This window comes from Dryobates pubescens, unplaced genomic scaffold (genome assembly GCF_014839835.1).
Source record: "Dryobates pubescens isolate bDryPub1 unplaced genomic scaffold, bDryPub1.pri scaffold_73_arrow_ctg1, whole genome shotgun sequence".
In the NCBI taxonomy this organism is placed as follows: domain Eukaryota; kingdom Metazoa; phylum Chordata; class Aves; order Piciformes; family Picidae; genus Dryobates; species Dryobates pubescens.
In genome coordinates this window covers 44,133-68,279 of record NW_026530792.1, presented here as the reverse complement: position 1 = coordinate 68,279, position 24,147 = coordinate 44,133, and the positions used below count along the sequence as shown (strand labels likewise).

General features: G+C 55.5%; 1 pseudogene; it reads right to left on the bottom strand.

Moving 5' to 3' along the window:
• Positions 1-97: 97 nt before the first annotated feature.
• Positions 98-24,147, bottom strand: LOC128899811 (gastrula zinc finger protein XlCGF26.1-like; annotated as a pseudogene).

The following is a 24,147-nucleotide window of genomic DNA, read 5'->3' as shown; positions in this document are numbered from 1 at the left end:
CAGTCCCTGAGAACTGCAAAGGAAAAAGAGATGATTTTGGTGCTGGAAAGACCCTCTCAGAGGGGTGACGATTACCCAACAGATTCTAGGTGGATTTCTATCTCCCGTCCAGTGCAGGCTGCTTTCTGGTGTGGATGCATCGGTGCTTATTGAGGAATACCTTATAGGTGAAGCTCTTACTGCAATCAGCACAAGTGAATGGCATCTCACCGGTGTGGGTGCGGCGGTGAGAAATGAGATAGTCACTGCGGCTGAAGCTCTTCCCACAGTCAGCACAGGTGAACGGCTTCTCTCCGGTGTGGGTGCGGCGGTGAGAAATGAGTTTGGCCCTGCAGCTGAAGCTCTTGCCACAGCACAAGTGAAAGGTTTCTCACCGGTGTGGGTGCGGCAGTGAGCAATGAGGGTGCCCCTGCGGCTGAAGCTCCTGCCACAGTCAGCACAGGTGAACGGTCTCTCACCAGTATGGGTGTGGCAGTGAACAATGAGATGGCTCCTGTCTCTGAAGCTCTTACCACAGTCAGCACAGGTGAAAGGTTTCTCACCGGTGTGGGTGCGGCAATGCCGAATGAGATGGCTCCTGAGGCTCAAGCGCTTGCCACACAGAACAGGTGAAAGGAGTCTCACCGGTGTGGGTGCGGCGGTGGTGAATGAGAGTGCCCCTATGTCTGAAGGCCTTGCCGCACTCAGCACAGCTGAACGTCTTCTCGCCAGTGTGCACACGACGGTGCTGGTTGAGGCTGCCCCTCTCAGTGAAGCTCTTGCCGCAGTCGGCACAGCTGTAGGACTTCTCACCGCTGTGGATGAGTTGGTGCCGGATATATAGAGTGCTCGTGGTGAAGCTCTTGCCGCACTCAGCACAGGGGAACAGATGCTCTCCAGTGTGGATGCGGCGGTGGATGGTGAGACTGGAGCTGTGTTTGAAGCTCTTGCCGCAGTCCCTGCAGGTGAAGGACTTAGTGCTGTGCACACTGCGGTGCTGGGTGAGGGCAGATTTGTGAGTGAAGGTCTTGCCACACTCAGCGCAGCTGTATGGCCTATCACTGCTGTGGGTGCGGCAATGCTGGATGAGAGTGGCGCTCTGTTTGAAGCTCTGACCACAGTCACCACAGATGAAGGGCCGGGGGCCAGGCTGGGGGCAGTGGTGCTTCACCTGCTCTGAGCCAGGTGGGAAGTTCTGCCCACACTCAGGGCACTGATTCAGCTGCTTGGGTGGCACAGAGGGACCTGCTCTGGCTTCATCCTCCTCTGTAAATTCCTTTTCCCCCTCATCCTGATCACCTTCATCCTCATGGTTATCCTCCTCTTCATACTCATCATCATCATAGTCATCATTCCCCTCAGCATCACCATCCTCCATCTTGTCCTCTTTCTCCTCCTTCTCCTCTCCTTTCAAACTGAGCTTTGGCTGCTCCAACTTGATCTCTGGGTGCTGCTTCTCCTCCCAGCTTTTGTCTGGGTCCTTCTGTGAGGCCATACTGTAGCAGGAAGGGGTCACAGCAGTGAGATTTGTACCATGGAAGCACCTGAGCCCAGGATCAGAAAACCTCAGATCCTGCCTGGGACATGACAGTCCCTGACTCCCAACACCTCCCAACACCCAGCTGGAGGACAGAATGCAGAGGGGAACTCAAACCTTCAGTTTTTGTCACAGTGTGGGCTCAGACCTCTAATACCTGTGCTGAGACCCCAGGTTCCTGTGATCAGTGCCCTGGGGTACCCTGGGGCTTACAAGAGGTCCTGTCCTACTCTCCTTGAGCCTGGGGGCATTGGCAGGGTGGCTCCTTGCCCAGGCCCTGTCCTTTGATCGCTCCTGGCTCAGGCAATGGAGGCAGCAGCACTGACCAAGGAAGACCAAACCACCTTCAACGTTCTCTCACCACCTTCCACGTCCCAACCTCAAACATCACCTCCTGCAACACAACTGACCCCCACAAGCCTGGGAGTTCCCAGACTCCAACACCTGATATGCCTCAGAGCCCCTGGAGGGGTGAGATGTGGTGGGCAGGAGGAGGTGGAGGAGGCTGGGAGCTGCCCTGGGACTCCAGGATTCTGGGGGCTGGGGTCCTGCTGTTGCCACACTCTGGATTTCTTACCTGCTGGCCTGCTCCAAGGGGCAGATCTGCAAACTCAGCTCTTCCCCAGCACACAGGGGCAGGGATGGAGAGGGAGGCTCAGCACTGCCCAGGACCAGGCAGCACAGCTCAGCCTTGCTGGGGGCAGCTCCCAAGCCCAGCAGCACAGCCACAGCACACAGCCAGGGCTGATCAAGATGGGAGGCCTCAACAAGTGCAGACTCAGCTCCTTGCCCAGCACACAGCCCCCAGCACATAACTGCAGGCCAGCACCACAACACAGCTGCCTCCACACAGCCTCTCCCAGCCCTTGCCTAAAGCTTCCTCCCACTGCCTGCCCAGGCCTCTGCTGCCTGCAGCTGAATTTGCCAGCAGATCTTGCTCTGGACCCAGCTCTCTTCCCTGGCCCTGCCCCCACCACACCCACTCTGTGCTCACCTCTGCCCTGCACACACCTCTCTGCTGCCCACTCCCCAAGAGAAGATCACAGCAGCCCTCAGGACACAAAGGGAGCTTCATGATCTCTGGAGATGCAACAAAGGGGGAAGGGACTTGGGCAGCTTCTTGCTAAACCTCTTCAGCCCTCACTGGGATGCTGGAGGAGTCTCTGCCTCCTGCCCAAACCTCACACCTCCAGCACCCTTCACACACCTGCAGCCCAAAGACACTCACTGCAAAGGGTTTGGCTTCCTTCTCTTCCTGACCATTTCTCTCAGCTTGCTCTTTGCAGTTCTCCTGGAGCTGGCACTCCACAGCCCCAAGAGAAAATGAGGTTGGATGGGAGGGCACAGTGCCCAGGGGCTGCTGCTCATCTCCCAGATGACACATGCAGAGCTGCAGCACAATTCACTCCTTTCACCTCCTCAAATGCTGCCAGATTCTGCCATGCCCTGCACACACATTTGCCACCTGGGCCCTGCATCCTCTCCCTTTTTGGGGCGACAAGGCCTAATTCCTGCTTGACCATTCCCAGGCCTTTCCCTCATTCCTAGCACATCCATGGCCCTGCTGCCTTGGCTGTCCCTTGGCCCTGTGTCCCTCACCCCCACTGCCACTGCAGCTGGCAGGGTGGAGTGGGAAATGCTGTGGCTGAGGAAGCCTCTAAGGAACTGGGCTGGAAGCAGCAGCACAAGAATGGAAGGGGCCTGAGACTAAAGGCTGGGATCAGCTGGAGGGCTGAAAGAACAGCACCAAGCCAAGGGGGGTTACAGATGAGGGCTGGGGAGGGACCCTGCAGACACCTCAGGCAGCAACTGAGGAGAGCAAGGGGGACAGAGAGGGAGTGAGACCTCAGGTGACTCCTGCCATGGGGGATGGCTGGGCTGTGTGGCTAGGAGCCCTGAGTGCCTGCTTGGGCTGTGCTGGATGTCAGGAAGGGTCAGGGGACTGTCCTGAGCCAGGCAGGGTTTGGGGCTTTGAGCTTCTGGGGTCAGCTGCTGCCAGCACCATTGTAGGCAGGAGCCAGGCAGAGCCTCACAGCTGCTGAACTAAGCCCTCCCACTCCCTGCAGCCTTCACCCTCCATCTCTCCATCCAGTGCTCCATCTCCACTCACTTGCTGCCCTCTCAGAGTCCCCAGGGTCCCACAATGTCACCAGGGCTGATCTACACAGCCAGCATGGTCTCATAGAAGCCCCTGGATGAGAGCATGGAGGAGAATCCCTGTGGTGGGTGGAAGGCACTGGGATGTCTTACACCAGAGAGTAGAGACCTCCAGAAGGGACAACAGAGTCCAGAGGGACACCACAAAGTGTCATCTATCTCAGTTCATTCCCACAAGGCCTGCACCCACTCTCTACAAAGGAACAGCACAGGCTCTCCAAACTCCTTTGCCCTTCCTCTCTGCTCCAAGCAACATCTTCTGGGATCTCTCTCTGCAGAGGAGCTTTGAGGCCTTGGCAGTGCTGCCAACTGCAGCCTGGAGCGGCCTGGCTCACCTGGGAGCTGCCTACCAGCAGCTGTAACTGCAGCTCTTGGGGATGGGGGAGGAGGGGCAGAGAGGCATGGGGGAGGGGGAAGGCATTTGGGGCCTTGGGCTCTGGCCTGGTTTGGTGGAGCTCTGGAGGCAGCTTTGGCCTAGGGAGTTTGCTTGGGTCCCGTGGCCCAGGCGCACTATGGATTGTTGTGGGTTTGATGCTTTGCACTGTAGGATGAAGCTCTGAACAGCACAGCCATGGAAACTGCCCAATTCCATCCAACCCTCTGGGCACAGCTTGGCAGCAACTCCTTTCACAAGGCTCAAAGAGAGCCTTTCTGCCTCCTGAAACCTAAGGCAATCCCCTGCAGAACAAGCTGGAGGAGCTCAAGGGGACAAGCTGCAGAGGGGGCCCAGGGCAACCTCCTGAGCTTCACCAAGAGCAAGGGCAGGGTCCTGCCCCTGGCCTGGCACAATCCTCACAAGCAGCACAGGCTGGGGGAGGAGGGGATAGGAAGCAGCCCTGCACAGAAGGACTGGGGGGGGCTGCTGGACAAGAAGCTGCACAGAAACAGACAGGGGGAGCCTGCAGCCCACAAGGCCAAGGGCAGCCTGGGCTGCACCCAGAGCAACAGGGCCAGAGATGGACAGAGGCCATCCTGGCACTTGGCTCTGCTCAGACTTCCCCTGCAGCACTGCAGCCAGCTTCAAACTAGAGCAGAGCAGATTGAGAGTGGAGGGGAGGAACAAGTTCTGCACCAGGAGGCTGCTGGAACACTGCAACACGTTGCCCAGGGAGGGGCTTGAGGTCCCAGCCCTGCAGAGGTTCAAGCTCAGGCTGGACAGGGCTCTGGGCAACCTGAGCTAGTGCAGGATGTCCCTGCTGACTGCAGAGGGGCATGGACTGCATCACCTTTGCAGCTCCCTGCCAACCCAAACCACTCCAGGAGTCTAGGAGTCTAAGGGCAGCCTCCAGGGAGAGCAGGAAAAAGAGGAGGCAGAGGAGGACAAGGAAGAGGACAAGGAGGAGGAGAACCAAAATCCCTTCCCAACTCCTCCAAACCTCTGCCACATTCCTGGAAAGCTCTTCCAGCTCTGCAGAGTTCATTCAGCAGAGAGCTGAGGGAGTTTCTAGGCTCAGGGATGTGTTGCACACTCTGCACCAATGCTCCAGAAGCTTTCCAAGTGCCCTCCAAACCAGCAGCACAGCTCTGCTGGCACACAATGCCAGGCTGCAAGGGACCCCAAGGCTCAGCTGCTCCAACCTTGCCAGCTGACACTGGGCTTGAAAGGAGCTGGCCCAGCCCCCTGCCAAGCTGAGCCTTCCAACTCTGCCCTGCAGGGGAATCCACCACTGCCCTGGGGAGATGATTCCAAGAGCTGACTGGGAGGGAAAAGCTTTCGCCTCTGCAGGGCACTGTTCCACTTCAGCTCAACTCTTGCAGCTCAGAGCCAGCCCCCAAGCTCTAGAACCAGTTCCCAACCCAGAGCCTGACCCCAAAGCTCAAGAAGCAGCCACCAAGCCCACAGCCAGACCCTGAGCCCAGCACCAGTCCCTGAGCTTGAGAACCAGCAACTAAGGTCAGAAACCCTTCCCAAGTTCAGAGCCAGCTCCCAAGCTCAGTGCTATCAGCTAAGGTCACAACCACTTCCCAAGCTCAAGAACCAGAATCTGAGCTCAGTGGCAGCCCCAGAGATTAAGAACCAGCCCCCAAGCCCAGAGCCAGCCCCCAGGCCCAGGGAGCAGCCCTGAGCTCAGGGAACAAGCTCCTGAGCTCAGACCCAAACCACAAGCCCAGAACTACTTCCTGAGCTCAGAGCCAGCCCCTGAGCTCTAGAACCAGCAACCAAGGTCAGAACTACTTCCCAAGCTCAAGAACCTCCAAGCCCAGAACCACTTCCTGAGCTCAGAGGCAGTGCCCAAGCCCAGAGCCTGACCCCCAAGCCCAGGAACCAGCAACTAAGGTCAGAACCAACCCCCAAGCTCAGAACCAATTTCCTTAGCTCAAGAACCACTTCCCAAGCCCAGAGCTAGCCCTCAAGCCCAGCACCAGTCTGCAAGCTCAAGAGCCAGCAACTAAGGTCAGAACCACTTCCCAGCTCCAGAACCAGCCCCCGAGTTCAGTGCCAGGCCCTGAGCCCAGAGCCTGACCCCTGAGCTCAAGAAGCAGCCCCCAAGCTCAGAGCCAGCTCCTAAGCTCAAGAACCAGCAACTAAGCTCAGAACAACTTCTCAAGATCAAGAACCAGCCCACCAGCCCCCAAGCTCACACTCAAATCTAACATGCAGACTCAGCTCCTGGGCTCAGAGCCAGCAACTAAGCTCAGATCCACTTCCCAAGCTCAGAGCCAGCCCCTGAGCTCCACAGCCAGCAACTAATGTCAGAACCACTTCCCAAGCTCAAAAAAGCAGGCCCCGAGCTCAAGACCCAGCCCCTGAGCCCAGAGCCAGCCCTGAACTCAACAACAAGCTCCTGAGCACAGACCCAGACAATGAGCCCAGAACCACTTCCCGAGCTCAGAGCCAACCTTGAGCTCTAGAACCAGCAACTAAGGTCAGAACCATGTCCCATGCTCAAGAATCAGCCCCTGAGCCCAGAGCCAGCCCCCAAACTCAGGAACCAGCTCCCAAGCCCAGAGCCTGACCCCTAAGCACAGACCCAGCAACTAAGATCAGAATCACTTCCCAAGCTCAAGAACCAGCACCCAAGGTCAGACTCAAACCCCAAGCCAGACCCAGACCCCAAGCCCAGAACCACTTCCCGAGTCCAGCACCAGTACCCCTAGCTCAAGAACCAGCAACCAAGGCCAGAAGCCCCCAAGCTCATACTCAAATCGAAAGTGGAGACTCAGCTCCCAGGCTCAGAGCCAGCAACTAAGGACAGAACCACTTCCCAAGGTCAGAACCACTTCCCAAGGTCAAGACCCAGCTCCCAAGCTCAACCTCCTGCCCCTCCTGGGGGCACCAGAGCTGCACACAGCACTCCAGCTGGCAGTACAGAATGCTGCCAGCACAAAAACCATTGCAGCAAAAGCCTCAAGCTGTGCTCAGCTGCCAAACCAAAGGGAGCTGAACCTGGCCCCAAGAGAAAGGACCAAACTGAGCCAAGAGACTGATCCAACACCCAAGGTTTCACAAAACAACCAGCAAGAGCTTCAAGCAACAACAGACCTGCAGCTGGGCTGCAAAGCTCTACAGAAGAAAACCACTCCAGAAGGGCTCCAGGGCCCCAGGGATTGCACAGCCCAGGCTGTCACTCTCCTCCTGCACAAGGAAAGCTTGACTTGGCCACAAGAAGCCAAACACTTCCCCACACCAATCCCTGCACACCACTTGACTTTCAACCTCCTTCAAGCCCTTGGCTGGCAGCAGGACTTGCAGAGCACTGCAATTGCTTTGCTCACTTGCAGCAATCATTTCCTTCCCTTCCCAGCTCACTGCACAGCAAAGTGCAGCAAGGGAATTGCTTTGTCTTCTGCTGAAGCTCCTCCAAGGAACCTGCAGGACATTTCACCACCAAAACCATCCAGAACAGGCTGCCCCCAGCCCAAGCCAAGCCTTTCAGTCCAAGTCAGTGCAGCTCCTCAGCCACAAGCAGACACTCAACAGCTCAGCCTCATTTGGCTGCCTGCCAGCAAGCACTTCCCCAGGGGCAGGGCAGCTGCAGCAGAGCAGTCTGCTTCTCACCATGCTTCCTGCCAGCAGAGCTGACAAAAGCTCTGCACAGCTCTCAGCCTGCAGCCACATAGCAAAAGCTCCTCCTGCCCTGAGCCTTTCTGTGCTCAGGAGGCCTGCAGAGAAACTGAAAATCACTCTGCAACCCCCCAGGGAATCTTTGTGCCTCAAGAGCTTGCAGAGCACAGAGGCCTCGGATGCCACCACCCCCAGCACAGCCAAACCCAGCTGAGCCCAGCCCCAGGCGCTCCTAAGCTCAGGCTCAGCACAGCACCCACGCCTGACACCCCCACGGCACCCAGCCCACAGCCTGCCCACAGCTCCCCCCCGCGCTTGGCCCTCAGCCCAGCCGCCCGGCAGCTGCCGGCACAAAGCCTCCGACCCCCCAGGGCTCCCCCACACCCCCCCACAGCAGCCTCTGCTGCCAGCCACCCCCCACTCTCACCACCACCTCTCCTGCACACAGCAGCCCCCACAGCGCCGCTGCCAGCTCAACTCTGCTGCCAGCCCAGCCCCCAGAACAGGGACACAGGGACACAGGGACACAGGGCCAGGGCCAGCCCCTGCAGCCCACCCATGGCTCCGCCTGCAGCACAGCAGCAGCCAAAGGGGGCCTGCAGCTGCCCCAAGCAGGGGGAGGCAGCAGCACAGACCCACAAGGAGCCCCCAAATACACCCACCCACCCACCCCGACCCGACCCCACCCCACACACCCCTCCCACAACCCCACCCACGACACCCACCCACCCCCAACACCTCTGCCCTACCCCACCCCCCCCCACAGACACACACACCCCCCAACACCACACCCCCACAGCTCCCCACACCCTGCCCACAGACACACACAGCTCCCTACACCCACACCCACCCCCTCGCAGCACCCCAGCACTCCCCACTCCAAGCCTCCCCACCCCGACCCACAACACAGCCACACACAACCTACCCCAGCACCAACAGCTCCCAACACACAAACCCTACCACAACCCTAAGCACCCCGCTACACCCCGACCACGCTCCCACACCCCACAACCCCCAACACCTCCCCCCAAAGCCCCACACACCCCTCCCCAACTCCACCACACGACCCTCACACCCCGACCCTTCCCACACCCACCTCACCAGCCCCTCCCAAGCCCCACACATTCCCTCACCCCACCTGCAGCCTGCACAAAGGCCACGCACAGCACCAGGCCGACCCAGAGCTCAGCACACACCAAGCTGCCGACCGCCGGCCCCGGCAGGCTGCTGCCGAGCACAGAGCGCTGCGAGGGAGGCCCCGGCCCGGCCCCTCCGGCTGCTGCGGCCACGTGGCACTGGCAGCGCCTGCAGGGCTGGGGCCGCAGAGGAAGTCCCACCCACGGCCGGGCAGCCGCAGCCAATCAGAGGCGGCGGGAGCGCGGCAGCTCCTCCCCCTGGGCGCTGCCGAGGCACAGCGAGGAGCTGCCACTGCCGCCCGCGGCCGCCATTGCTGCCCCCACGGCCGGGCAGCCGCAGCCAATCAGAGCCGCCGAAACAGCCCAGCCACGCCCCCAAGTCTCAGCAGGGAACCGCCCCTGCCGGCCGCGGGCACCATTGGGGCTGCCTCCCGGCCAGAGGCTGCGGAGCGCTGGAGCAGCGCCTGGGCTGTGCGCGCCGACAGCGCTGTCGCGACAGAGCTGCGGGGTCGGGAGGTGTGGCGGGGTGGGAGGGGCTGCGAGGGCCGGGGAGCGCCGGGGGCGGCGGCTACGGCTCAGGGACCTCTTTGTGTCTCTGCCCTGCACAAGCACTCTGGGCTCCTCCAAACCCCTCCTCAAGCTTCCTCTTGCGGCCCCAAGTCCTCTCTCTGCAGCTGCAGTCAGAACTTTCTTCCTGAGCTGCCTTCAGCTCACAGCCGAAGGGAAAAAGCTCAAAGCCAACCTGAGCCCAACCCAAGCTGATTGCAACCCGAGAGAGGCTGCTATGAGGGCTGGAGGCAGCCCCAAGATGTTCCGCAGCAGGCGGTGGGAACCTGGGGACTCAAACACCAAGGAAGGAAGGAAAACCTTGTGAGAAACAAACTCACTGCTGAAATTTATAACCAGTTTATTATCAAATAAAGGCAACACAGCGCTGGGCGCAGAGCGAGTTTGACAGAGGCGCCTCCTAACAGCACGAGTTGAACTTGCAGAAACGGCAAACAGACATATTCAGATATGATTCATCTATTCCCCAGCACGCTCCCACCCCTCTCCATCAGGACTGAGACAAAACCTGCACTCCTGACCCAGCCAGTCTTTAGACCTGTTGGCGCCTCACCTTTCTCTCCCAGTGCCCCACACAATACAGACCATCACCAACAAATCAGCCCAACCACCCAACCCCAGGCTCCCCAGTAATTCCCCTTGCCAAAGCCAAACATGAAACACAATTTCTCACAACCCCTCCCCTTCTTTCTACTACATTTGGCTTGAGCCATCATAACCTAACTTGGCAACACTTCTACAACAAGCAAAAGGATTCCAATTTCAACTTCCTGGTAAAGGGAATGGAATAACAACTGATGTTCCCTGCCTGAAAATATTTCCTCTTTCACTTTACTAGGCACCATACACAGGGAGTGGGGATGGGATAGCTTGTGACAACTTTCTCCCTCCAAGTGGTTAATCCTGGGAATTAGGAGTCCGGTTTGACTTGCGGCTCCACTCACAGGGCCTATGGGGTTGCTACCCACAGCCATGGCTCTAGATATTCTTCGTGGCAATTACAGAGGTCTACCCGGTCTTGCCTCCTTCAGTCCCCACCAGTCCTCTGCTGGGACCATGTCTCCTTCCCTTGCCCAGGGAGGTTGTACCAATTTCGAACCCCGACCTGTTTCTAGTTTGTGATGTTTTCAGGCAAGGACCATTACCACTCCTGTTCTGATCCTGGAACTCATCTGATGACCATCTTTATGTCCTCCATTTGGGGTACCACAGTCCATTCAGTGGATGGATCCACCAGTCCTTTAGCTCTGGTTGCATGTTGGCTGTTTGCATTGCAGTCTCTGTGGTTCCACTCACTGAATGCAGTTTTTGGTACTTTAACACAGAGAACATAGATGAATCCTCTGTCAAATCATAACCACATAGATCAATGTTGCAATTGTTCCAACAAGCCAATTGACATTTGATAATCAAGAAGTTGAAGTTTTTGAACCCACAGGAAACCTAATTGTATAACTACAACAACCATTTTTGCCTTTGATTTCCCTTTCTCAACTCATCATCATCCCCATACTGTAACATGACCCCTAACACGCTCTCTGGGGGAATGGGAGGGAGTTCTGGTGACTTGCTTTTAGAATAGAATAGAATAAACCAGGTTGGAAGAGACCTTCAAGATCACCGTGTCCAACCCATCAACCAATCCAACACCACCTAAACAACTAACCCATGGCACCAAGCACCCCATCAAGTCTCCTCCTGAACACCTCCAATGATGGCAACTCCACCATCTCCCTAGGCAGCCCATTCCAATGGGCAATCACTCTCTCTGTGTAGAACCTCTTCCTAACATCCAACCTAAACCTTCCCTGGCACAGCCTGAGACTGTGTCCACTTGTTCTGGTACTGGCTGCCTGGGAGAAGAGACCATCATCCGCCTGTCTACAACCTCCCTTAAGGTAGTTGTAGAGAGTAATAAGGTCACCCCTGACTCTCCTCTTCTCCAGGCTAAGCAACCCCAGCTCCCTCAGTCTTTCCTCATAGACTTTTCTTTTGTCCCATTGTCCTGATCACTAATCACTGACCGGGGATCGAACCCGAGCCGCAGCAGTGAAGCACCGGCTCCGAGACACAGCAGTGAAGCGCCGGCTCTGAGCCACAGGAGTGAGAGTGCCAGCTCTGAGCCGCAGCAGTGAAGCGCCGGCTCCAAGCCACTAGATGCTAACCCACCAGTATCTCCTGGGAACCACAACACAAATGCTACGTTCTTTGGCAGCGCCGGTCCCGCTCCCTGCGAATGACCGACCCCCCTCGCTGTGCCGATCCCTTGCAAAGTCAAACCACAGGGAAAAACCTCACCCACCGCAGCCCAGGTCCCCTCCTGCCCTCTCGTGGAAGCCTGAAACCACAGGGAAAAACCCTCCCAAACCAGGCCCCTCAAACCGAGGTGCCCCTGGAAACCAGGATGTCAAACCTGTGAGCGTAACCGCGCCACGGGCCCCACAGTTCAAGCCCTGCAAGGAACCGACCGCAGGATGCTAAAAACTCCCAAACCAGGTCCCCACCGCCGGGACACTGCAAACTGGGACACCAAGCCTGCGAACGCCACCGTGACACGGGCCCCCACGGCCCAGGCCCCTCTAGAGACCGGACTGCAGGATACTCGCAAGCCGGGTCCCTCACCACCGGGATGCCAGACACCAGGACGCAGCGCTGGTTGCCCGATCCCTACGGACGACCGGTCTCCACAGCCCCTAGACTGTAGAAACGATGCTGCCCCTCACAGCCTGAATTCTCCAGGGCTGTGAAGACCTCCTGGCTACCACCCAGAATCCTGGAATCCCCACCCACAGTGAAATTCTGGGACCCTGTAGCCAGGACCCCTACCCAGGCAAAACTCACTGAACGGCCTGGGTCCTATGCATAGGGCCTCACAGAGGTAACACTGCCAACTGGAGTAGGACACAAAGAGAAAAAAGAAGGAAAAGGAAAAAAGGGGAAAAAAGGAAGGTGAAAAAGAAAAACTTCCCTTGCTTGCTCGTAATTGAGTTCAGAAAGCTCTGCCTCCTGATGTCCCCAGTCACCAATGAAGCCACCAAATGGTGGGGGCCCTCACACTGGGAGTTAGGAGAACAGAAGGTTGAGTGAACTTTCCCAGCCAATGCACCAAAACTGTTATAAAAGGGCTGCACAAGAAAATGTCCAAGTTCCCTGTGAGAGTTGTTTTATTATAACAGAAGCAAGCAAGCAGCAGGGAAAAAAAGGAGAAAAACTGAGCGTGGGGCCGCAGAGACTTCCCCCCACAGATACCTCCAGTCTCTGCCAAAAAGCACCTTACAAATCCTAACTTTTCTGTATATAGCTGTATATAGATGAGGCAGGGGAAGTCTTTCTCCTGTGCTCTTTGCAGAACCACATCTTCTCACACAAGTACAGCTGCAGCACAGGACTTATCTGAGGTAAACATCCCATGGCTCCTGAGAAAGCTGGCATGAGGTTCCTGTCTGAAGCCAAAACAATCTGAACATTTACCCTCTGTTCTCAAAACAATCCAACTGCCACTACCCACCCTGAATACTGCCTTCTGTAACACAAATCACAAACCACTGCTGCATTTATAACACAATCTCAATCTGCTCTGCTCTAGTTTGAAGCCATTGCCTCTGGTCCTGTGCCTGCAGGCCTTTGCAAACAGCGTCTCTCCATCCAGTACCCTTCAGGCACTGGAAGGCTGCTCCTAGGTCTCCACAGAGCCTTCTCTTCTCCAGTCTGATCAACCCCAGCTCCCTCAGCCTGGCCTCATAACAGAACTGCTCCAAGCCCCTGATGATTTTTGTGGCCATCCCCTGGACCTGCTCCATCAGCTCCATGTCCTTCCTGTGTTGAGACTTCAGAGCTGGATGCAGTACTCCAGGGGAGGTCTCACCAGAGCATCATAAAGTGGCAGGATCCTCTCTCTCCATCTCTGGCCATGCTGCTTTGGATGCAGCCCAGGCTGCCCTTGGCCTTCTGTGCTGCAAGCTCACACTGCCTGCTCCTGGCCAGCTTCTCCCCCACCAGCACCCCCAAGTCCTTCTCCTCAGGGCTGCTTTCTATCACCTCCTCCCCCAGCTTGTATTGCTAGTGAGGATTGTTCCAGCCCAGCTGCAGGACCCTGCTCTTGCTCTTGGTGAACCTCATGAGGGTCACCTGGGCACCACTTCTCCAGCCTGTCCAGGGCCCTCTGGATGCCATCCTGTCCCTCTGGCATCTCAACAGCACCACTCAGCTTGGTGCCATCTGCACACTTGCTGATGGTGTCTCCATCCCTCTGTCTATAGCACTGATAAAAATATGAAAGAGCACAGGATGGGATGAGTGGAATCAGTTTGTACTGGGACAAGGCCTGGGCTGTGCTTGGAGATGTTAATGGGATCCAGTTTGAAATGGGAGATGGCCCAGACTGGACTCTGGTGTGATTAGGGTATGGAGTTGGGACTGTGACAGGGCCCAGCCTGTGGTGGGAGGGTTTAAAGGAACCCAGTATGCACTGGGATGAGTCCCAGACTGTACTGGGATGTGGCCAGGGCACTCAGGTTGTACTGGGATGGGGCCCAGTCTGGTCCAGGGAGGGGTTCAGGTGTTGCAGTTTTTCCTTTGAGCAGGCAGTCTCTACTGGGAAGGAGTCATGATATCTGGTTTGCACTGGGAGGGAAGCAGCTGGAACTGGGAGGGGGCCAGGGCTTTAAATTTGCTGTGGGATGAGACCCTGTCTATACTGGGAAGAGATCAGGAGATGCAGTTTGCACTGGGATGATCCCCAGTCTGTACTGGATGATGCCATTGGATCTGTTTCCTCTGGGACAGGTCTTGGACTATATTGGGATGGGATCAGGACACCAGTCTGGGATTGGACAGGGCCCAGTCTGTACTGGGAGGGAGTCAGGAGATGCAGTTTGTACTAGGAGAGGGCTCAGTCTATACTGATTTGGAACCAGAGTACACAGTTAAGACGTGGAGAGATGCAGTAGGTACTGGGAAGGCAGCAGGGAATACACTTTGGACTGGGATGGGACCCAGAGTGTCCTGGGATGATGCAGTTGGTGCTGGGATGAGGCCATGTCTGCTCTGGTAGGGGATCAGGGGATTCAGCTTGTTTTAGACCAAGGCCCAGTCTGTACTGGGAGAGTTCAGAGAGGTTCAGTTTGTACCTGGAGGGGGCCCCAGTCTGAACTGGGATGGCATCAGGGGATCAGTTGGCAGGGATGGGTCCTGGTCTGTGCTGGGATGGAATCAGGGTTTCAGGAGATGCACTTTGTAGTGGGATGAGACTCAGAGTGTGTGGGAGATGGCAATGGGATCCCATTTGGACCAGAATCAGGCCACAGCTGCCCTGGGATCAGGATATCCACTTTGTGCTGTGCTGGGTGCAGCTGAGGCTGGGAAGGGGTCCAAGGGATACACTTTGTACTAGCACAGGAAACAGAATGGGAGATGGCAAAGTGATGCAGTTTGTCCTGGGATAAGACCACATCTGAGCTGGGAGGGATTCAGGAGATGCAGTTCGTAGTGAGAGGTGACCAGGTCTGTACTGGGAGGGGCTAAAAGGATCCCAAATTGTGCTGTGCAGGGCCCAGAATATTCTAGAATGTGGTCAGGGAATGCAGCTTGTACTGGAACAGCGTCCAGGCTGTACTGAGAGGGGATGAGAGGATATAGATTTTATTTGGACAAGGTCTAATGTGTACCAGGAGGGATGAAAGGGATCCTGTTTGGACTGGGACAGGGCCCAGACTGTACTGAGAGGGCATGAGGGTGTGCAGTTTGTACTAGGATGGATGCAGATGGTACTGGGAAGGGAGCCAGGGGATCCATTCTGTGCTGGGATGGGACCCAGACTGCAGTGCTAGAGGACAGTAAGATCCAGTTTGTACTGGGATGAGGACACATCTGTACTGGGAGGGGTTAAAGGAACTATGTTTGGACTGAGTCTGTACTGGAAGGGGGTCAGGGTATCCAGTTTGGACTCTGAGGAGGTGCAGTCTGTAATGGGAGGGGGATGGTGTATGAAAGCATGAGGAGACCTCCTGTTCTGATGGCAGTGCTGCTCTGGAGCACAGCTCTGTCCCACAAACAGCCCTGGACCCTCCCTGCCTGCAGTCCCAGCACTGCCACCCAGCATCACAGTGCCCAAGCTGCCAGAGCACTCAGGCCTTGCCCCAGCACAGAGGCTCAGCAGGAGAGGGTGGAAGGGAAGAAAGAGCAGCTGAGGACACCTCAAGCCCTGGGGCTGCCTGGCACTGCTGCTGTGCTGGGACTCTGCCCCTCCACCTCTGCACACAGGCACTGCCCTGCAGCTCCACAGAAGCCTCGGAGGAAGGAACTCAGAGAAACAACTCCCTGCAGGGTCCTTCAATGTGTTGCATACATACAGGGAGCACAGCTCCTCATGTCTGCAGCCTCTGGGTCACAGCAGACAGGACAACACTGAACCAGAAATGGTCTGAAGAAAGACATTGGTGTGGGAACAACATTCTCACAAGGGAAACAGCCCCAGCAGCAGCCTGAACTCAAGCAGCCAGGCTGGGTCTGCACTGAGTGACATCAGAACTGCTCTGCAGGAGGAGACAAAGAGTTTATTGCTTCTGAAAGCATCCAGTGATCAGTTTGCTCAGGGCAGCCTTCAGCTCCTGGTTTCTCAGACTGTAGATGAGAGGGTTCACTGCTGGAGGCACCACTGAGTACAGAACTGACACCACCAGGTCCAGGGATGGGGAGGAGATGGAGGAAGGCTTCAGGAGTGCAAAAAAGGCAGTGCTTGTAACCAGGGAGACCACAGCCAGGTGAGGGAGGCAGGTGGCAAAGGCTTTGTGGCGTCCCTGCTGAGAAGGGATCCTCAGCACTGCCCTGAAGATCTGCACATAGGACACCACAATGAACACAAAACAGACAAAGACTAAACAGACACTGGCCACAATAAGCCAAAGTTCCCTGAGGTAGGATGTGGAGCAGGAGAGCTTGAGGATCTGGGGGATTTCACAGAAGAACTGGTACAAAACATTGCCCTGGCAGAGGGGCAAGGAAAATGTATTGGCTGTGTGCAGCAGAGAATAGAGAAAGCCACAGCCCCAGACAGCTGCTGCCAGCTGGACACAAACTCTGCTGCCCAGGAGGGTCTCATAATGCAGGGGTCTGCAGATGGCAACGTAACGATCATAAGACATGGTGGTGAGGAGAAAATACTCTGCTGAAATGAAAAAGGGAAGGAGAAAGACCTGAGCAACACATCCTGCATAGGAGATGTCCCTGGTGTCCCTCAGGGAATTGGCCATGGATTTTGGCACAGTGGTGGAGATGGCACCCAGGTCAAGGAGGGCGAGGTTGAGGAGGAAGAAGTACATGGGGGTGTGGAGGTGGTGGTCCCAGGCTATGGTGGTGATGATGAGGCCATTGCCCAGCAGGGCAGCCAGGTAGATGGCCAGGAAGAGGCAGAAGTGCAGGAGCTGCAGCTGCCTTGTGCTTGGGAATGGCAGGAGGAGGAAGTGGGTGATGGAGCTGTTGTTGGCCATCTGCTGCCTCTGGCCATGGAGACCTGTCCAAGGACAAAAAAGGCAGTGACAAGTTTGGGCACACTTCTTTCAGCCGCATTGCAACCCCTGTCCCTGAGCTGCATGAGGAATGGATCAGCTGATTCCCCATCACTACCAACCAGTGGCAGAGTTCATCACAGCTTCAAATGCAGCAAGGACCCAGAATTGCCATGAAGATTCCTCTGGTGTCAGAACAGAATGTGACGAACAGCCCAATCCCAGGGAACAAGAGTCCCATTGTGGTGGGTTGAAATTTCCCGCAGCATTATCTTTGCCAGAGCAGCTCAGTTAGAAGCAAATGAAGCTGTATTGACAAGCAAGAGCTACACTCTACAATGGAATGCAATGAACAGGTACAGAACATACAGGAGTGACAATATTAGACAGGTGTTTACAATTAGCAAATGACATGAAACCCCTCTCGTCAGAGACCAGGGAAGCTGTTCCACTTCCTCTACCCCCTACTCACCCTGTTCCAAGAGAGAAAGGAGTGGATAGAGGAGAAAAGCAGTGGGTTAGACTTAGCCAAGGGCAGCCAAAGCAGGTGATCTCTCCTGAGTGAAGCCAAACAGCTGGCATCAGAAGAGAAGAGAGAGAATTGTTATGGTACAGCTCCTCTGATTCCAGATATTTATCCAATGAATTTGTTTAGAAGAATCTTTTCTTTTCCTTTTCACACCCAAGAGTGATCTATTTATTTTGTTTCTACTTTTCTGCTCAAAATCTGTAGCTAAATTTTAAAGGCATTGCCTCAAACCACCACAGCCATGGAGAGGTGGAGAAACAGGGAGCAGGCCTGCAGTGCTGCAGAGACAGTGAAGGGAAGACAGAAAGGCAGAGGGGCTGGAGGTAAAGTCTTCTCCTTCCCCAGCTCTGCTCACTGCTGCTCACAGGATGGAACTGAAGGGCTTTGGTCCTCCTTCTGTGTGCACACTCCAGGAGCCTTCAGCTGAGCATCAGCTGCCAAGATGGAGATGCCTGCAGGAGCTACAGCTGCAGTGTGCTGCACCCACAGCCTCACTGTGTCAGTGACTGCAGTGACTTCTCCTCCTGTGAGCTCTCAGTCACCCTCCCAGTCTTGGCATCAGAAGACCAGTCCAAGGTCTTTTAATAGCTCCTCTGGCACCTTTAGGTGTCCTGTAAACCTGAGGGACTGAGAGGAAGCTGATGAAACCTCTCCAGAAGTCAAAGTCAGATTCAAACTCTGAAGTTTCTTCTACTCTTAATGGGTCCCAGTGAAGCATACTGGGAAAGGGTCCCTAGGGTCTAGTTAGAGAAGAAGACAATGGATGCAAGGGAAGCATCACTGGAGGCAATGAAGCATCTCCAGGCCCTGGTGAGAGCAGAGAACTGAGGCAGTGCTGCCAGGTCAGGACAAGCAGCTCAAGGTGGCTCTGCTGCTGAGGAAACCTGGAGGGGTTTCATTGATCCAAAGGGCCAAGCCCTGACAACCAGCCCCTGGCAAGGCAGATCCTGTCCCTCACCTGTGGCTCAGGGCTCTCCTGGGGGCAGTGGGGAGTGAGGATGAGCAGTGACCACGGTAGGACCTTGTCAGGTTTTGCTGTGGTTTGCTTGCAAAGAGACAACTCCTGCTGTAAAAGAATGAAATGTACCTTTAAAAATACTTTTATCAGATGCTTTCTGCAATAAAAACCTCTCCAATTAGCTGCAGAAACCTTGGCAATAATTAGAGGTCCAGCAGTATTTAATGAGCCCCATGGAGTATTTGGGGCTGATTACATCATCCTTAGGCACTTCCAGGAGACTCTGCCAAGGTACTGCCAAGAATCCTCTCAACAAGTCCAAGGCAGAAGCAAACTCCAAAGTACCTTGAAGCACTGATTGGCCTCACTGAGGCTTGTTACTGACAAAGGCTCTCCAGGGACTCGTTAGAGCAGCTTGTTAGAGGCCAGGATTGCAGGGAGACAAAGGCAAAGTACAGGGCAGAAAATCTTGCCTTTGGTCTAGGAAGCAGAAAGGCCAAGCCCTGACCACTGCCCTTGGACTAGAAGATCCTCAAAGCCTCAATGCAAAGATTTCTCCTCACAGGCCTTGGTGGCAGAGGCAACTGCCAGATCCAAGGGCACAAAGACCTTGGTCCTGTTGGGCCTCTCAGCCTTGCCAGAGCCCTTGGCCATCCCTGCTGCAGCCTGTCCTCCACTGTCCCATGCCTGCAGCTCTTTCCCTTCAGGCTGCTGATACCAATCTTGCTTCCCCATCCAGCCTTCCCCCTGCCATTTTCATCTGTTCCCTGAGCTGTCTCAGTTCTCCTTGTCATTTCCTGACCCCTCTGGATGGCCTCATGCATAGCAGCTCTGCCCTTTGAGGGACATTTCTTTGGCTTCCTCTCTACTCTGAACCTTCCAAGCTGCACTTTGTGAAGGTTTTGGTCTCTTCCCACTCCCCAGAAGAATTCCATCCACTCTGAAACCACCCTTCAGCCATGTGCACACTGCTCTGGCAGTGCCCTGAGCCTCCATTTAGCAGGCAGAAGCAGCCCAGGTCCCTCAGCCACTCCACAGAGATGTCAGTTCTCATCCTGGGAGATCTCCTCTGCAGCCTCCCCAGTTTCTCTCTACTCTTTTAGACTGGAGAATGCCACATCCGGACACTAAGAATCCAGATGTGGCCACAGCAGTGCTGAGTCCCGGGGAGGACAACTCCTGTGTCTGGGTGGCCACACTCCTCCTGCCACAGCCCAGTTGCAGTTGGCCTTCATTCTTTGCAGGGTTTGCTCCATCCCAGGGCACATGGAATAGCTCTTCCCAGATGGTGTGGTACTTTTCTGAGTTGGGATGGGACACACCAGAACCTCCAGCTCCAAAGATCAGCCAGACAGTTTGCATTGGGATGGGGCTCTGTCTGTTAGGGAGTGGGTAAAGGGATATAGGTTGTACTGGAAGGAGTCCCAGAGAAGTGGTTGGAGGGCTTCAGGTGGTGTAGCCTTTAATGAGAGTGGTCCAAACCTGCACTGGGAAGGTGTCCTGTTATGGTTGTTATTAATATTTAATAATTGGCTGCACCAGGGAAGTTTAGGCTCAAGGTGAGGAGAAAGTTCATCCCAGAAGTAGGAGTTGGCCACTGGAATGTGCTGCCCAGGGAGGTGGAGGAGTCACCATCCCTGGAGGTGTTCAAAACAAGAGTGGATGTGGCACTTGGAGCCATGGTTTAGGTGTCAGGGGGTGCTGGGTGGCAGGTTGGACTTGATGATCTCTGAGGTCTTTTCCAACCTGGGTGATTCTGTGTTTCTGGGATTAGAAGGCAAAGGGAAAAGTCTGAACACAGCTGGTGACCAAACCAATGTCTGGTGACAAACCCAAGAGATTCCAAAACACATAGTGAAAGGTGAGGAGAACATCTCCTGCCCAGCTGATGGAATGAGAAACTCAAGTGTCTCCAAAAAGCAACAGAAAGAAGGGAAAAGAACCTCAGGAAAGTCTTGCTCCGTATTGCTCTAGGAACTGCAGACAGGCCTTAGGCCTGGTCCTTGAAATGGGAGCTTAGGAGAGTACAGAGGCTTAGGGCCTGCTCTTGAAGGTGACATTTGCCCCAGCTCTTCCCAGAGAGGTCCTTGCTGTCCCCTGTTCTGCTCCCTGAAGCAGACCAGCACTTGCACATGCCCTGCACTCTAACAGCCATGCAAACAAAGGGGAACATGCTCAGGGTTATTGCTCCAACCATCTTCTTGAGACTGAAGCCCAAGGCAGGAGTCCACAACCATAGCCAGGCCCAGAGCTCTGAGGAGCCCCAGGTGGTGTCTTCCTTTTGCACTTCATGCAGAATCTGCTTGGTTTCCATAGCTCACTGATCATAGAACGGGCTGGGCTGGAAGGGACCTCCAGAGGTTATCTTGTCCAACCTTTCCAGGGACATCCTCAACTAGATCAGGTTGCCCAGAGCCCTGTCAAGCCTCACCTTCAATATCTCCATGGATAGGACCCCAACCCCCTCCCTGGGCAACCTCTTCCAGTGTTCCACTACCCTCATCACAGTATCACAGTATAACTAAGGTTGGAAGAGACCCCAAGGATCATCAAGTCCAACCTGTCCCAACAGACCTCACAACGAGACCATGGCACCAAGTGCCACATTCTATCTCCCCTTGAACACCTCCAGGGATGGCGACTCCACCACCTCCCTGGGCAGCCCATTCCAATGACGAACGACTCGCTCGGTGAAGAACTTTTTCATCACCTCGAGTCTAAACCTCCCCTGGCACAGCTTGAGACTGTGTCCCCTTGTTCTGGTGCTGGTTGCCTGGGAGAAGAGACCAACCCCTTCCTGGCTACAACCACCTTTCAGGTAGTTGTAGAGGGCAATGAGGTCACCCCTGATCCTTCTCTTCTCCAGGCTAAACAATCCCAGCTCCCTCAGCCTCTCCTCATAGGGCTTGTGCTCAAGGCCTCTCACCAGCCTTGTTGCCCTTCTCTGGACACGTTCAAGTGTCTCGATGTCCTTCTTAAACTGAGGGGCCCAGAACTGGACACAGGACTCAAGGTGAGGCCTAACCAATGCAGAGTCCAGGGGCACAATGATCTCCCTGCTCCTGCTGGCCACACTATTCCTAATACAGGCCAGGATGCCATTGGCCCTCTTGGCCACCTGGGCACACTGCTGGCTCATGTTTAGGCAAGTGTCAATCAGCACCCCCAGGTCCCTCTCTGTTTGGCAGCTCTCCAGCCACTCTGACCCCAGCCTGTAGCTCTGCATGGGGTTGCCATGGCCAAAGTGCAGCACCCGGCACTTGGACTTGTTAAATGCCATCCCATTAGACTCTGCCCATCTGTCCAGTCGGTCGAGGTCCCTCTGCAGAGCCTTTCTGCCCTCTAACTGACTAACATCTGTTCCTAACTTGGTGTCATCTGCAAACTTGCTGATGACTGACTCAACCCCCTCATCCATATCATCAATGAAGATGTTAAAGAGGATGGGGCCCAGCACCGATCCCTGGGGGACACCACTGGTGACTGGCCACCAGCTGGATGTGGAACCACTCACCACCACTCTCTGGGCTCGGCCCTCCAGCCAGTTTCTAACCCAGCACAGAGTGTTGCTGTCCAAGCCACGAGCTGACAGCTTAGCCAGCAGTTTGCTGTGGGGGATGGTGTCAAAGGCCTTGCTGAAGTCCAGGTAGGCCACATCCACAGCCTGCCCCACATCCACCAGACGGGTCACCTGATCATAGAAGGAGATCAGGTTGGAGAGGCAGGACCTGCCCTTCCTAAATCCATGTTGGCTGGAACTGAGCCCTTGGCCATCCTTCAGGTGAGCAGTTATTGCCCCCAGGATAATCTGTTCCATCACTTTCCCTGGCACTGAGGTCAGGCTGCCAGGCCTGGAGTTTCCAGGTTCCTTCATCTGACCCTTCTTGTGTATGGGGACCACACTGGCCAGTTTCAGTCATCTGGGACCTCTCCAGTGAGCCAGGACTGGAGGACAATGATGGAGAGTGGCTTGGCCAGCTCATCTGCCAGCTCTCTCAGCACCCTAGGATGGATCCCATCCAGTCCCATGGACTTGTGAGTGTCCAAGTGGCTCAGCAGGTCCCCAACTAATTCCTCATGGATTTAAAGGATGATGGGGCTTGAAGTTCAGATTGCAGCATGGGAGGCTCCCTGTTCATGTTGCTGCTTCTGGGTTCTGGGATTTTTTTGGGTGTTGGCTGCTCCACTGGGATGGCAGTGGGACAGGGAGGGATAGGGGAGCAGCTCCCTTCTTTGGGCTTTTTCCTTGCTTGCTGCTGCTTGCTTCTGCTTTCCACTGTGCCTTTTCTGCACACAGGCTGAGGTCACTGTCCTTTTGTATTCTGATGATCTGATCTGCTCAGGAAACTCGTGCCTCATTTGTAGCATTTGGACTGGGCATGGACTGATCCAGACTGTGCTGGAACAGAGTGGAGCTGCAGAGCACCTGCAGTCAGCAGCCCTCTGGGTACTGCAAAGCAACCTCCTGTGGAGTGAGAATGGACAGTGCCTGAGGTGTGCTGCTGATTGCTGCTGGGCATGGTGCCGATGGCACAGAATGAGGGCTTGGGAATATCAAAGGTTAAGCTGAAAATTTGCTGCCATTACTCCACACCACCCTGCCTCATGCCACCTTCACAGGCCCTCCCTGAACTGAGCACACAGCTCCACCCCATCCCTTGGGAGCAAATGCCCCAAAATTTGGGCATTGAGGCAGGGATAGCTGAAATAAAAACAAACAGACAGGATTTAGGTAACTTTTAGGTTTTATTGACACAATTGGTTACTGTACAGGGAGGTTCTTACCCCAGGGAGACACAAAGCATTGGGGAAGAGCCAGACAGACCCTGACAAAGCCCTGTCCAGCTCCACTGGGAGCTCCAGCTGTGCCGACTCAGTACTGTAATTGTTCTCATTAGCAATAATTGGTGTTCAGAAGTGCAGGAGGTGTTTGTTGCTGCTGGTGTCCCCAGTCCCTGAGAACTGCAAAGGGAAAAGGGATGATTTTGGTGCTGGAAATGCTCTCTCAGAGGGGTCAGGGTTACCCAACAGATTCTAGGTGGATTTCTGCCCCGCTACAGTGCAGGCTACTCTCTGGTGTGGGTGCAGAGGTGCTTGTTGAGGGATCCCTTCTGGGTGAAGCTCTTACCGCAATCAGCACAAGCGAAGGGCCGGTGTGGGTGCGGCGGTGGGAAATGAGATTGTGCCTGTGTCTGAAGCTCTTCCCACAGTCAGCACAGGTGAAAAGTTTCTCACCGGTGTGGGTGCGGCGGTCGTGAATGAGCATGCCCCTATGTCTGAAGGCCTTGCCGCACTCAGCACAACTGAATGACTCGCCAGTGTGCACACGACGGTGCAGGCTGAGGTTCCCCCTCTCGGTAAAGGTCTTGCCGCAGTCGGCACAGCTGTAGGGCTTCTCACCGCCATGGATGAGTTGGTGTCGGATGCATCTCGTGCTCGTGGTGAAGCTCTTGCCGCACTCAGCACAGGGGAACAGATGTTCTCCGGTGTGCATTGGGCGATGGACGGTGAGACTGGAGCTGTGTTTGAAGCTCTTGCCGCAGTCCCTGCAGGTGAAGGACTTCTCAGTGCTGTGCACACTGCGGTGCTGGGTGAGGGCACACTGGTGAGCTAAGGTCTTGCCACACTCAGCGCAGCTGTACGGCCTCTCACCGGTTTGGGTGCGGCAATGCCGGATGAGAGTGGAGCTCTGTTTGAAGCTCTGGCCACAGTCACCACAGATGAAGGGCCGGGGGCCAGGCTGGGGGCAGTTGTGCTTCACCTGCTCGGAGCC